Source organism: Drosophila sechellia, unplaced genomic scaffold (genome assembly GCF_004382195.2).
Source record: "Drosophila sechellia strain sech25 unplaced genomic scaffold, ASM438219v1 U_26, whole genome shotgun sequence".
Taxonomy (NCBI): domain Eukaryota; kingdom Metazoa; phylum Arthropoda; class Insecta; order Diptera; family Drosophilidae; genus Drosophila; species Drosophila sechellia.
The window spans coordinates 45,457-61,763 of NW_022611201.1; the positions used below are offsets into that span (position 1 = coordinate 45,457).

A 16,307-nucleotide genomic window follows, 5' to 3' on the forward strand; every position below is an offset into this window, starting at 1 on the left:
TATTGTCCCTATCATATAATTAATATAAAGACTTTAATGAATTGTGTCAAGTTGCCAAACACCTCGTCATCAATTTAGTGACGCATATGATATTGTCCTTATCATATAATTTTTGATATAAAGACTTTAAAGAATTGTATCAAGTTGCCAAACACCTCGTCATCAATTTAGTGACGCATATGATATTGTCCCTATCATATAATTAATATAAAGGCTTTAATGAATTGTGTCAAGTTGCCAAACACCTCGTCATCAACTACTATATTATGGTTGCGCCGACCTCTCATATTGTATTCTCTTATGTGTTCATAGGATTTTGACAATTATACGAGTAAATTAAATAATATACATATGAAAATGATTAATTATTATATGTATAAGGGAAAAAATGATGAAATATTCCCATATTATCTTAGTATTATAGAGGAAAGACCGTTGCCGACCTCTGATATTGTTCAAACTTATGTATTTTTATGATTTTGGCAATTATATGAGTAAATTAAAAAATATACATATGAAAATGGTTAATTATTATATGTATATGGGAAAAAATGCTAAGATATTCCCATATTCTCTTAGTATTATAGAGAAAAGCCATTTAAGTGAGAGGGTATAGTAGTGTAAACGACCGGAATTACGACAGAGGGTTCAAAAACTACTATAGGTAGGCAGTGGTTGCCGACCTCTCATATTGTTCAAAACTTATGTATTCATATGATTTTGGCAATTGTATCAGTAAATTAAATAATATACATATGAAAATGATTAATTATTATATGTATAAGGGAAAAAATGCTGAAATATTCCCACATTCTCTTAGTATTATAGAGAAAATCCATTATAGTGAGAGGGTATAGTAGTGTAAACGACCGGAATTACGACAGAGGGTTCAAAAACTACTATAGGTAGGCAGTGGTTGCCGACCTCTCATATTGTTCAAAACTTATATATTCATATGAATTTGGCAATTATATGAGTAAATTAAATAATATACATATGAAAATGATTAATTATTATATGTATAAGGGAAAAAATGCTGAAATATTCCCACATTCTCTTAGTATTATAGAGAAAATCCATTATAGTGAGAGGGTATAGTAGTGTAAACGACCGGAATTACGACAGAGGGTTCAAAAACTACTATAGGTAGGCAGTGGTTGCCGACCTCTCATATTGTTCAAAACTTATGTATTCATATGATTTTGGCAATTATATGATTAAATTAAATAATATACATATGAAAATGGTTAATTATTATATGTATATGGGTATCTCTTAGTATTATAGAGAAACCCCGTTTTAGTGAAAGGGTATAGTAGTGTAAACGACCGGAATTACGACAGAGGGTTCAAAAACTACTATAGGTAGGCAGTGGTTGCCAACCTCTCATATTGTTCAAAACGTATGTATTCATATGATTTTGGCAATTGTATGAGTAAATTAAATAATATACATATGAAAATGATTAATTATTATATGTATATGGGAAAAAATGCAGAGATATTCCCATATTCTCTTACTATTATAGAGAAACCCCATTTTAGTGAGAGGGTTTTTTTTTTTGGAGTAACTAATTCTGTTTATTAAGGTTTCAAAAGGAATCGTTCAGTAATTCCTCTGAACTTAACCTAATGTGTGATAAAGATAAATGAGACCAAGTGGTATCTTAATTATAAAGTACAAAAGAAAATGTAATATGTTATGTAATCCTCCGGGTAAGGAGATCGCTGGGGTGTACCCTCTTCAGTCTTCGGAGAGAGATGGGATCAGCTAGGATAGTTGCTAGTCGGTTCGGGTGGGCCATAAGCCTGTCGGCATAACGGCTGCTGTGGAAATTAATCTGATCCCCAAGAAGGGTAACTTTCAGATCTCTTTCGATGACTATGTTCGTCACGTACCAGGGGAGCCCAGATGCGTGACGTGCAGCTCTTGACTGGACCACACGGAGCCTATTAAGCTGGGATTTGGCGGCAGTTCCCCACACCTGGATGGCATAACTCCACGTTGGAGCGAGAATGGCTTTGATTAAAAGAGCCTTAGAGCTCATTTGAAGTTTGCTGGAGTGGAAGAGCCAGTCGAGCTTTTTTAGCTTCGCCAGTGACTTTGATTTGACCGACGTGATGTGGGCCCCCCAGGTCAGTCTCCGATCTAGATGAACTCCTAGGTAGCAGTGCGATCTAGCATTGGTGATAGGGCTTCCATTGAAGGTCAGATCTGTGCAGGTTCCGGGTCGCAGGGAAAAAGTTACACAGGCTGACTTTGAGGAGTTAATGGCCACATTCCATTTGGCAGTCCATTTTTCGATTGCGTGCAGCCAATCCTGGACCGCGTTGGAGGCAGTTTGCAGTGAAGGATGAGACGCCAGCATGGCAGTGTCATCGGCGTAAGTGGCCAGGAGCAGCTGAGCCGGGGGGACTTCGGCGTTGTTTGCGGGAGATGGCATGTCAGCAGTGTACAGGGTGTATAGGAAGGGCCCAAGAACACTTCCCTGTGGAACTCCTGCATGAATCTCTTCCAGGCTGGATCGAGCATCACGCACTGCAACGTCGAACGTCCGATTAGAGATGAACGATCTCAGGATGGCATAGTAGGGAGCAGGAAGGAGAGTTTTCATCTTGTATAGAAGGCCCTCATGCCACACCTTGTCAAACGCTTGCTTCACGTCTAGAAAGACGCCGACCGTGTAGAGTTTGTGCTCGAAGCCATGCGTCACCTGGTTTACCAGTCGATGTATTTGTTCAGGGCAGCCGTGGGACTTCCTGAAACCAAATTGGTGTGGAGGTATATGGTTCACTACTTGCGGCAGTTCCATCAGGCGGGCTAAGAGTATTCTCTCAAAAATCTTAGAGAATGTTGATAGCAGGCTGATTGGGCGATATGCATCGATCTGCGTTGGCGGCTTTCCGGCTTTAGGTATCATAATGATACGTGCTCGCTTCCATTGCCTTGGAAAGTGCCCTAGCCTTAGCATGGCATTAAAAATTTTTACTAAGGCTAGGACTCCTTTGCGTGGCAGAGACTTCGCAGCACGGTTGTCGATGCTATCGTAACCAGGGGTTTTCTTGATGTGTAGCGCCTTCAGCTGCATCATGACTTCCTGCGGAGTGGTATGCCTAATGGGGCGAGCCGGTACAGTCGGAGCGTCCAGAAAATTATTGATTTCTACGCGGTTTGAGTCGTCTGTTAGGTTGAGGGGCAAGAAGGTGGAGGTCAGGTGCAAAGCAAATGCCCTCGCTTTTTCATCGTCCGTCTTGAGCCAGAGGCCACTTTGACTCAGGATGGGAGATTGAAACATCGGCTGCCTCTTGATATTTCTTGTGAGCCTCCATAACGAGAAGTTGCTGTTGTTATCTGGGCCAATACCCTCAAGCAGGGTATCCAGATTATCTCGTCGGGTCCTGGCTAGCAAACGATGCAGTCTGTTTGTGGTACTAGAGTATAGCTGCTTGATGTTCGGATCTCCTGTGGCGATATACCGTCTCCTGAGGCTCCTTTTGTGGGAGAGCAGCTCCCTAGCCTCCAAGCTCAAGATGGGAGCCCTCCTTGCGGTCGTGTGACGAGCTTGATGTGGGGGAGGTGTGGCCCTCCGTGCTGCTTCCGCGATTGTAGCTACGAGGTAATCTACATAAGCTTCCAGACTACTGCATGTGTCAATGGGGATGTTGAGATCAACTGTGGCCTCGATGTGCTCCTTGAAGGCCACAGTATTTGCAGTAGGTGACAGCATTTTAGTGACACCTTTGAAAAGCTGAGCGTCTTCATCCAGCACAAACAGCAGGGGGAGATGGTCAGACGACAGTTCTGTCAGGGTTTGCACGTTGATTTCTTGCTGTCTGAATCCTTTGGAGATCCCGAAATCAATTGCACTTGGAGTGACACTTGTTCGAAAGGGATAGCAAGTAGCTTCTCCAGTTGCAACAATGTCAATACCTTTGCCCGCCAGAGCGGAGAGCAGCACCCTGCCTCTAGTGCACATCCTGTAGTTTCCCCACCATCTGTGCTTTGCGTTCCAATCACCTGCCGCTAGGAACTTTGTGCCAAATTGAGAGATGATAAGCTCAACGTCAGCCTCCGTCCACCTGAGGTTAGGAGGGCAGTATACTGAGGCAATGTTAAAAGTACCCCTGCTTGCCGTCAGCTGGATAACTGCTGCCTGGATGTGATTTTCCGACAGGGTGGAGAAGAGTTGATGGGAGATGAGTGATCTAATAAGGATCGCCGCACCTCCGCGACGGCTGTCATCCGGGTGGTTGGCAGTGTGGAGGGTAAAGCCAGGAATTCTAAAAGTGGACCGGGAAACGAAGTGGGTTTCCGACAGCAGGAGGATGTCGATTTCGTGAAGCTCGATGAAGGCGAGGATCTCATTGGTCTTCGAGGAGGCCCCATTGGCATTCCAAGCTGCTATCTTAAGAGGACCCATTTTGAGCAGCAGAAGGGAAGGTGCGATTTTGCATGAGCAGTTGCATTAGTGTTTCAACTAGTGACAACATCCTGTCAAGCCTAGAAAACAGTTGTTCCAGCTTAGACTCAAGGTTGGCGCTTGCAGGGGGACAGTAACGGCAGGCTTGGCGACGGGCTGACTTCCTCTGACTATACTAGCAAAGGAAGGCTTACCAGACATAAGGACTGGTGGACTGGGTTGGTGTACTCCTCTTGCAGGACCAGAAACAGAGGGTTCATTGACTTTCCGTTGATGTTTGCGGTTAGAAGCCTCTAGCAGGAATTTTTTGCAACCTTTAAAGTTTGCTGCATGGGGGCCGCCACAGTGAAAACAGAATCTGGCCTCGTCCTGTTCCAGCTTGCACTCTGCAGTGGGGTGATTTTCTCCGCATTCTCTGCATATATAGTGCCGAGAACAATATGCCTTGGTATGACCATAGCCTTGGCACCTGTGGCATTGAATCGGTTCCGATTGTTTACGGGGTTTCTCCCAAGTTACCCTGTGCCTACAGACAACCGGTATGCCCTTTACTTGATTGTTGTTCTCAGCTTTTTTGAGGTCAATGAACCTCATATTAAGAGGAAGAGAGGTAGCCTTGTTGCGCGGAGTATAAATCCGTACAACGTTATGTCCTTCGTTTTGGAGGGCTGCGATGATATCCACCGATGGGACTCCGTGGTGAATATTGCGCATGACAATCTTGTAGGGTCGGTCCTCCGGTAGCTGATGGTGATGGAAAAGGGATCCTTTGTCGAGAAAGTGACGGGCCACCAGCCTGTAGCTTTCTGGGGAGTTGCACTGAACAGCGCAATCTCCCGAATTCAGGGCCTTTATTGTATAGGAGTCTCCCACAAGAGCGTCCAGCTCGTCGCGAAATGATGTGAAGTTCACCACATTGGGAAACATCATTCTAGGTACCTTAGAGTGACGGCTTGATTTCGGGGCTGGTACAGTTTGGTGAGCACCTTTCAGCTGTTGTTTTTGTCCTGCTTTCCTTGCGGCACGGTTGAGGGCGGTATTCGAGGAGCATGGCTCGTCGTTGTCACTCGAAGATTCCACGCCCAGGACCATATCTTCCTTGTCGCTAAGGGCTTGGAAGCGATTGGCAGTGATTTTAGCCGGCTTGTCAGACGCCACCTTTTTTACCATTTTAGGGGAGAGGACCGCACCTGCTCTCTTTATATTTCCTCTATTCCTAGATTTAAAGGAGACATCCTGCCAGCCGGAGGCAGATTCTGGCTTCGCAATTGAGCTGACAGATGCACTGTTGTGAGTTGTACTGGCAGTAGTAGAGCATACGTTGCCGCTCAAGGAGGAGGTGAATATGTACGCAGACGAGATAGTCGAGCTGGTGGTGGTCAGTGTGAAGGTCGAGCTGCAGTAGGTATTAGAAATACTGGTAGTAGCGAAGGCTGGATCTTCACTCAGCCAGCTCTTTGTCAATACCTTCCGAATCTCTTTAGGGCCAGCGCCAGCAATTAGCTTCATCAACTCATAATCGATAGATTTTTGCTGTGGATCGTTATCCATAATCAAAATCTGCCAGCTAAAAGCTTACAGTTCAAGCAGCAGAGTGTCTAAGACACAAGCGACCGCGTGGCCGCTGGGCAGCGGAGCCCCACTTCGTGCAAACAAATTCACGTTGAGTTCCACTACAATATCACAGATAGCGACTTAAGGGTCACTATTAACAATTTGTGCCACTATTTTGGATTTGATTTTAGTTTAAAAATTCACGAACAAAAAACTATAAACTCTGACCTACTGCTTAAGTGAGAGGGTATAGTAGTGTAAACCACCGGAATTACGACAGAGGGTTCAAAAACTACTATAGGTAGGCAGTGGTTGCCGACCTCTCATATTGTTCAAAACTTATGTATTCATATGATTTTGGCAATTGTATGAGTAAATTAAATAATAAACACATGAAAATGAGTATTTATTATATGTATAAGGGAAAAATGCTGAAATATTCCCATACTCTCTTAGTATTATAGAGAAACCCCATTTTGGTGAAAGGGTATAATAGTGTAAACGACCGGAATTACGACAGAGGGTTCAAAAACTACTATAGGTAGGCAGTGGTTGCCGACCTCTCATATTGTTCAAAACTTATGTATTCATATGATTTTGGCAATTATATGATTAAATTAAATAATATACATATAAAAATGGTTAATTATTATATGTATATGGGAAAAAATGCTGAGATATTCCCATATTCTCTTAGTATTATAGAGAAAAGCCATTTAAGTGAGAGGGTATAGTAGTGTAAACGACCGGAATTACGACAGAGGGTTCAAAAACTACTATAGGTAGGCAGTGGTTGCCGACCTCTCATATTGTTCAAAACTTATGTATTCATATGAATTTGGCAATTATATGAGTAAATTAAATAATATACATATGAAAATGATTAATTATTATATGTATAAGAAAAAAAAATGCTGAAATAGTCCCACATTCTCTTAGTATTATAGAGAAAAGCCATTATAGTGAGAGGGTATAGTAGTGTAAACGACCGGAATTACGACAGAGGGTTCAAAAACTACTATAGGTAGGCAGTGGTTGCCGACCTCTCATATTGTTCAAAACATATGTATTCATATGATTTTGGCAATAATATGAGTAAATTAAATAATAAACATATAAAAATTAATATTTATTATATGTATAAAGAAAAAAATAATCATATTATATATGAATAATGGAAAAAAAATGAAATGTTCCTATAATCTCTTAATATATAAGAGAATAGACCGTATGTTGGGTGGCAAACGGAATTGAAAATACCCGCTTTGAGGACAGCGGGTTCAAAAACTACTATAGGTAGGCAGTGGTTGCCGACCTCCCGCATTATTCGAAATATTTATTTCGGATTATGTTTATATTGGTTACATAAAATAAAGTATATTATTATCCGTACAAATTTGTTTCTCAGTTCTATAGAACACGGGACTTGGCTCCGCGGATAATAGGAATATACGCTTTTTAGATAATATCGTTGAAACAAAAGTCAAGTTTCTATTATATATAGAATAACAATATATTATCGTTAATTTTTGGAGGCAGGCAAATATTAATTTATTACCTGCCGTATAGTTGGATTATTATATCGTTACGGTATAATACAAATATGGATTCTTATGAAAGAAATATAAAATTATATATTAAATGTGGAAATATTATCATATGCGCTTGGTTTTATGTTATATATTACCAGAGAGATATATGAAAAGAGATAAATTTTAAATTTATCTTCAAAATGCAAATGATTTAACTTAATATTTATATTGGTTAAACAAAAATTGTACATGTGTGGATACAATAATTATGTATGTTGGAAATAAAATGATATTTTATAATGAAATATGTATATATAAAAAGATAAAATTATAGAAACATATATATTACAATAATTATATGAAATTCTTGTTATATTGGTAAAACAAGTATAAATTAAAAATGAAAATATGGATTACGAATGCTATATAAAAATGGCCGTAATCGAATAGATTTTTTACTTATATTTATATATTTAAAATTTTACCCAAAGGCGAAATATTGAATTTTATTCAATATAATAAAAATCATGGAATTATATAAAGTGAAAAATCTATATATCTATTATATTGCTTATTTCGATTCAAAAAATATGAATGGAATATGAAGGAAAAACATTATTCTGGTTGATCCTGCCAGTAGTTATATGCTTGTCTCAAAGATTAAGCCATGCATGTCTAAGTACACACGAATTAAAAGTGAAACCGCAAAAGGCTCATTATATCAGTTATGGTTCCTTAGATCGTTAACAGTTACTTGGATAACTGTGGTAATTCTAGAGCTAACACATGCAATTAAAACATGAACCTTATGGGACATGTGCTTTTATTAGGCTAAAACCAAGCGATCGCAAGATCGTTATATTGGTTGAACTCTAGATAACATGCAGATCGTATGGTCTTGTACCGACGACAGATCTTTCAAATGTCTGCCCTATCAACTTTTGATGGTAGTATCTAGGACTACCATGGTTGCAACGGGTAACGGGGAATCAGGGTTCGATTCCGGAGAGGGAGCCTGAGAAACGGCTACCACATCTAAGGAAGGCAGCAGGCGCGTAAATTACCCACTCCCAGCTCGGGGAGGTAGTGACGAAAAATAACAATACAGGACTCATATCCGAGGCCCTGTAATTGGAATGAGTACACTTTAAATCCTTTAACAAGGACCAATTGGAGGGCAAGTCTGGTGCCAGCAGCCGCGGTAATTCCAGCTCCAATAGCGTATATTAAAGTTGTTGCGGTTAAAACGTTCGTAGTTGAACTTGTGCTTCATACGGGTAGTACAACTTACAATTGTGGTTAGTACTATACCTTTATGTATGTAAGCGTATTACCGGTGGAGTTCTTATATGTGATTAAATACTTGTATTTTTTCATATGTTCCTCCTATTTAAAAACCTGCACTAGTGCTCTTAAACGAGTGTTATTGTGGGCCGGTACTATTACTTTGAACAAATTAGAGTGCTTAAAGCAGGCTTCAAATGCCTGAATATTCTGTGCATGGGATAATGAAATAAGACCTCTGTTCTGCTTTCATTGGTTTTCAGATCAAGAGGTAATGATTAATAGAAGCAGTTTGGGGCATTAGTATTACGACGCGAGAGGTGAAATTCTTGGACCGTCGTAAGACTAACTTAAGCGAAAGCATTTGCCAAAGATGTTTTCATTAATCAAGAACGAAAGTTAGAGGTTCGAAGGCGATCAGATACCGCCCTAGTTCTAACCATAAACGATGCCAGCTAGCAATTGGGTGTAGCTACTTTTATGGCTCTCTCAGTCGCTTCCCGGGAAACCAAAGCTTTTGGGCTCCGGGGAAGTATGGTTGCAAAGCTGAAACTTAAAGGAATTGACGGAAGGGCAACACCAGGAGTGGAGCCTGCGGCTTAATTTGACTCAACACGGGAAAACTTACCAGGTCCGAACATAAGTGTGTAAGACAGATTGATAGCTCTTTCTCGAATCTATGGGTGGTGGTGCATGGCCGTTCTTAGTTCGTGGAGTGATTTGTCTGGTTAATTCCGATAACGAACGAGACTCAAATATATTAAATAGATATCTTCAGGATTATGGTGCTGAAGCTTATGTAGCCTTCATTCATGGTGGCAGTAAAATGTTTATTGTGTTTGAATGTGTTTATGTAAGTGGAGCCGTACCTGTTGGTTTGTCCCATTATAAGGACACTAGCTTCTTAAATGGACAAATTGCGTCTAGCAATAATGAGATTGAGCAATAACAGGTCTGTGATGCCCTTAGATGTCCTGGGCTGCACGCGCGCTACAATGAAAGTATCAACGTGTATTTCCTAGACCGAGAGGTCCGGGTAAACCGCTGAACCACTTTCATGCTTGGGATTGTGAACTGAAACTGTTCACATGAACTTGGAATTCCCAGTAAGTGTGAGTCATTAACTCGCATTGATTACGTCCCTGCCCTTTGTACACACACCGCCCGTCGCTACTACCGATTGAATTATTTAGTGAGGTCTCCGGACGTGATCACTGTGACGCCTTGCGTGTTACGGTTGTTTCGCAAAAGTTGACCGAACTTGATTATTTAGAGGAAGTAAAAGTCGTAACAATGTTTCCGTAGGTTAACCTGCGGAAGGATCATTATTGTATAATATCCTTATAGTTAATAAATATTTGTTATAATACAAATAAATACAATTTACCAAAATAAAAATATTACAAAATGATTCCACGGAATCAAAAGTTAAAGTCAAAATAAAATGAAGATGGCTTTTATTTTATATGTGGGGCTTGGCAACCTCATAAAAAGACTTTAACATTATTAATGTTGCTGTGCGTATTTGTGGCAGTACTTACTACAACAACGGCGTTTCCATTAAAAACAAATTCTCGAAAATGGAAATCGAAGAAACTAAACTAAATTCGAAAGTAGAAGTCGAATTAAAATAAAAATAATTTTGAATGTGTGGTAATCAAAATAAGTGTGTGTGTATATGGACCATAATATACACGCGTTGCGAATATGTATTGTTCATCTATGTTATGAGCATACGTTGGCTAATGCAACAACCTAAAATATACAATGTTTGTACCTGTCATCCATCAGGTTAATGTTTTATATAAATTTTGCAGTATGTGTCACCCAAAATAGCAAACCATAACCAGATTATTATGATACATAATGCTTATATGAAACTAAGACATTTCGCAACATTTATTTTAGGTATAAAAATAAATTTATTGAAGGAATTGATATATGCCAGTAAAATGGTGTATTTTTAATTTCTTTCAATAAAAACAATATTGACATTATATAAAATTGAATTATAAAACTCTAAGCGGTGGATCACTCGGCTCATGGGTCGATGAAGAACGCAGCAAACTGTGCGTCATCGTGTGAACTGCAGGACACATGAACATCGACATTTTGAACGCATATCGCAGTCCATGCTGTTATGTACTTTAATTAATTTTATAGTGCTGCTTGGACTACATATGGTTGAGGGTTGTAAGACTATGCTAATGAGGGTTCAAAAACTACTATAGGTAGGCAGTGGTTGCCGACCTCTCATATTGTTCAAAACTTATGTATTCATATGAATTTGGCAATTATATGAGTAAATTAAATAATATACATATGAAAATGATTAATTATTATATGTATAAGAAAAAAAAATGCTGAAATAGTCCCACATTCTCTTAGTATTATAGAGAAAAGCCATTATAGTGAGAGGGTATAGTAGTGTAAACGACCGGAATTACGACAGAGGGTTCAAAAACTACTATAGGTAGGCAGTGGTTGCCGACCTCTCATATTGTTCAAAACATATGTATTCATATGATTTTGGCAATAATATGAGTAAATTAAATAATAAACATATAAAAATTAATATTTATTATATGTATAAAGAAAAAAATAATCATATTATATATGAATAATGGAAAAAAAATGAAATGTTCCTATAATCTCTTAATATATAAGAGAATAGACCGTATGTTGGGTGGCAAACGGAATTGAAAATACCCGGTTTGAGGACAGCGGGTTCAAAAACTACTATAGGTAGGCAGTGGTTGCCGACCTCCCGCATTATTCGAAATATTTATTTCGGATTATGTTTATATTGGTTACATAAAATAAAGTATATTATTATCCGTACAAATTTGTTTCTCAGTTCTATAGAACACGGGACTTGGCTCCGCGGATAATAGGAATATACGCTTTTTAGATAATATCGTTGAAACAAAAGTCAAGTTTCTATTATATATAGAATAACAAATCGTTTCCATATATTATCGTTAATTTTTGGAGGCAGGCAGATATTAATTTATTACCTGCCGTATAGTTGGATTATTATATCGTTACGGTATAATACAAATATGGATTCTTATGAAAGAAATATAAAATTATATATTAAATGTGGAAATATTATCATATGCGCTTGGTTTTATGTTATATATTACCAGAGAGATATATGAAAAGAGATAAATTTTAAATTTATCTTCAAAATGCAAATGATTTAACTTAATATTTATATTGGTTAAACAAAAATTGTACATGTGTGGATACAATAATTATGTATGTTGGAAATAAAATGATATTTTATAATGAAATATGTATATATAAAAAGATAAAATTATAGAAACATATATATTACAATAATTATATGAAATTCTTGTTATATTGGTAAAACAAGTATAAATTAAAAATGAAAATATGGATTACGAATGCTATATAAAAATGGCCGTAATCGAATAGATTTTTTACTTATATTTATATATTTAAAATTTTACCCAAAGGCGAAATATTGAATTTTATTCAATATAATAAAAATCATGGAATTATATAAAGTGAAAAATCTATATATCTATTATATTGCTTATTTCGATTCAAAAAATATGAATGGAATATGAAGGAAAAACATTATTCTGGTTGATCCTGCCAGTAGTTATATGCTTGTCTCAAAGATTAAGCCATGCATGTCTAAGTACACACGAATTAAAAGTGAAACCGCAAAAGGCTCATTATATCAGTTATGGTTCCTTAGATCGTTAACAGTTACTTGGATAACTGTGGTAATTCTAGAGCTAATACATGCAATTAAAACATGAACCTTATGGGACATGTGCTTTTATTAGGCTAAAACCAAGCGATCGCAAGATCGTTATATTGGTTGAACTCTAGATAACATGCAGATCGTATGGTCTTGTACCGACGACAGATCTTTCAAATGTCTGCCCTATCAACTTTTGATGGTAGTATCTAGGACTACCATGGTTGCAACGGGTAACGGGGAATCAGGGTTCGATTCCGGAGAGGGAGCCTGAGAAACGGCTACCACATCTAAGGAAGGCAGCAGGCGCGTAAATTACCCACTCCCAGCTCGGGGAGGTAGTGACGAAAAATAACAATACAGGACTCATATCCGAGGCCCTGTAATTGGAATGAGTACACTTTAAATCCTTTAACAAGGACTAATTGGAGGGCAAGTCTGGTGCCAGCAGCCGCGGTAATTCCAGCTCCAATAGCGTATATTAAAGTTGTTGCGGTTAAAACGTTCGTAGTTGAACTTGTGCTTCATACGGGTAGTACAACTTACAATTGTGGTTAGTACTATACCTTTATGTATGTAAGCGTATTACCGGTGGAGTTCTTATATGTGATTAAATACTTGTATTTTTTCATATGTTCCTCCTATTTAAAAACCTGCTTTAGTGCTCTTAAACGAGTGTTATTGTGGGCCGGTACTATTACTTTGAACAAATTAGAGTGCTTAAAGCAGGCTTCAAATGCCTGAATATTCTGTGCATGGGATAATGAAATAAGACCTCTGTTCTGCTTTCATTGGTTTTCAGATCAAGAGGTAATGATTAATAGAAGCAGTTTGGGGGCATTAGTATTACGACGCGAGAGGTGAAATTCTTGGACCGTCGTAAGACTAACTTAAGCGAAAGCATTTGCCAAAGATGTTTTCATTAATCAAGAACGAAAGTTAGAGGTTCGAAGGCGATCAGATACCGCCCTAGTTCTAACCATAAACGATGCCAGCTAGCAATTGGGTGTAGCTACTTTTATGGCTCTCTCAGTCGCTTCCCGGGAAACCAAAGCTTTTGGGCTCCGGGGAAGTATGGTTGCAAAGCTGAAACTTAAAGGAATTGACGGAAGGGCACCACCAGGAGTGGAGCCTGCGGCTTAATTTGACTCAACACGGGAAAACTTACCAGGTCCGAACATAAGTGTGTAAGACAGATTGATAGCTCTTTCTCGAATCTATGGGTGGTGGTGCATGGCCGTTCTTAGTTCGTGGAGTGATTTGTCTGGTTAATTCCGATAACGAACGAGACTCAAATATATTAAATAGATATCTTCAGGATTATGGTGCTGAAGCTTATGTAGCCTTCATTCATGGTGGCAGTAAAATGTTTATTGTGTTTGAATGTGTTTATGTAAGTGGAGCCGTACCTGTTGGTTTGTCCCATTATAAGGACACTAGCTTCTTAAATGGACAAATTGCGTCTAGCAATAATGAGATTGAGCAATAACAGGTCTGTGATGCCCTTAGATGTCCTGGGCTGCACGCGCGCTACAATGAAAGTATCAACGTGTATTTCCTAGACCGAGAGGTCCGGGTAAACCGCTGAACCACTTTCATGCTTGGGATTGTGAACTGAAACTGTTCACATGAACTTGGAATTCCCAGTAAGTGTGAGTCATTAACTCGCATTGATTACGTCCCTGCCCTTTGTACACACACCGCCCGTCGCTACTACCGATTGAATTATTTAGTGAGGTCTCCGGACGTGATCACTGTGACGCCTTGCGTGTTACGGTTGTTTCGCAAAAGTTGACCGAACTTGATTATTTAGAGGAAGTAAAAGTCGTAACAAGGTTTCCGTAGGTGAACCTGCGGAAGGATCATTATTGTATAATATCCTTATCGTTAATAAATATTTGTTATTATACAAATAAATACAATTTACCAAAATAAAAATATTACAAAATGATTCCACGGAATCAAAAGTTAAAGTCAAAATAAAATGAAGATGGCTTTTATTTTATATGTGGGGCTTGGCAACCTCATAAAAAGACTTTAACATTATTAATGTTGCTGTGCGTATTTGTGGCAGTACTTACTACAACAACGGCGTTTCCTATAAAAACAAATTCTCGAAAATGGAAATCGAAGAAACTAAACTAAATTCGAAAGTAGAAGTCGAATTAAAATAAAAATAATTTTGAATGTGTGGTAATCAAAATAAGTGTGTGTGTATATGGACCATAATATACACGCGTTGCGAATATGTATTGTTCATCTATGTTATGAGCATACGTTGGCTAATGCAACAACCTAAAATATACAATGTTTGTACCTGTCATCCATCAGGTTAATGTTTTATATAAATTTTGCAGTATGTGTCACCCAAAATAGCAAACCATAACCAGATTATTATGATACATAATGCTTATATGAAACTAAGACATTTCGCAACATTTATTTTAGGTATAAAAATAAATTTATTGAAGGAATTCATATATGCCAGTAAAATGGTGTATTTTTAATTTCTTTCAATAAAAACAATATTGACATTATTTAAAATTGAATTATAAAACTCTAAGCGGTGGATCACTCGGCTCATGGGTCGATGAAGAACGCAGCAAACTGTGAGTCATCGTGTGAACTGCAGGACACATGAACATCGACATTTTGAACGCATATCGCAGTCCATGCTGTTATGTACTTTAATTAATTTTATAGTGCTGCTTGGACTACATATGGTTGAGGGTTGTAAGACTATGCTAATTAAGTTGTTTATAAATTTTTTATAAGCATATGGTATATTATTGGATTAAATAATGATTTTATTCATAATATTAAAAAAGAAATGAAAAACATTATCTCACATTTGAATGTGAAAAACGAAGAGAAATATTTTCTTTTTCAATCAAATAATACTGAGAAATGTCTAGCATAAAAAATTGAAATATTTTCATCTAGAATTGTCTCTTATTAATGATTCGGAAAAAGAAAAATCTTGGTTTTGTTATTATTCTTCGTTGGTTCGTTAAATGGATAAAAAATAACTTTGCTTACAAGAACTATTGGAACTATTTATAACGAATTTAATTGATTGTTTTATCATTTATATATAAAGAATTTATGGCAAAATATAGTTATATATACAACCTCAACTCATATGGGACTACCCCCTGAATTTAAGCATATTAATTAGGGGAGGAAAAGAAACTAACAAGGATTTTCTTAGTAGCGGCGAGCGAAAAGAAAACAGTTCAGCACTAAGTCACTTTGTCTATATGGCAAATGTGAGATGCAGTGTATGGAGCGTCAATATTCTAGTATGAGAAATTAATGATTTAAGTCCTTCTTAAATGAGGCCATTTACCCATAGAGGGTGCCAGGCCCGTATAACGATAATGATTGCTAGATGATGTTTCCAAAGAGTCGTGTTGCTTGATAGTGCAGCACTAAGTGGGTGGTAAACTCCATCTAAAACTAAATATAACCATGAGACCGATAGTAAACAAGTACCGTGAGGGAAAGTTGAAAAGAACTCTGAATAGAGAGTTAAACAGTACGTGAAACTGCTTAGAGGTTAAGCCCGATGAACCTGAATATCCGTTATCTCGTTATATATTATTAAGAATAATGTGCATTTTTTCCATATAAGGACATTGTAATCTATTAGCATATCCCAAATTTATCATAAAATATAACTTATAGTTTATTCCAATTAAATTGCTTGCATTTAACACAGAATAAATGTTATTAATTTGATAAAGTGCTGATAGATTTATATTATTACAGGGCGTTAATT

The 16,307-nt window shown here is 37.8% G+C and overlaps 4 non-coding genes across 4 annotated transcripts; all 4 read left to right on the forward strand.

Moving 5' to 3' along the window:
• Positions 1-8,123: 8,123 nt before the first annotated feature.
• On the forward strand, positions 8,124-10,118 carry LOC116802952. The gene has a single exon (XR_004363272.1). It is a non-coding gene; the product is annotated as a small subunit ribosomal RNA (ribosomal RNA).
• A 687-nt stretch (positions 10,119-10,805) lies between these two features.
• LOC116802957 lies at positions 10,806-10,984 on the forward strand. Its single transcript, XR_004363275.1, has one exon. It is a non-coding gene; the product is annotated as a 5.8S ribosomal RNA (ribosomal RNA).
• Positions 10,985-12,398: 1,414 nt separating this feature from the next.
• On the forward strand, positions 12,399-14,394 carry LOC116802951. Its single transcript, XR_004363271.1, has one exon. It is a non-coding gene; the product is annotated as a small subunit ribosomal RNA (ribosomal RNA).
• A 687-nt stretch (positions 14,395-15,081) lies between these two features.
• On the forward strand, positions 15,082-15,260 carry LOC116802949. Its single transcript, XR_004363269.1, has one exon. It is a non-coding gene; the product is annotated as a 5.8S ribosomal RNA (ribosomal RNA).
• Positions 15,261-16,307: the final 1,047 nt, after the last annotated feature.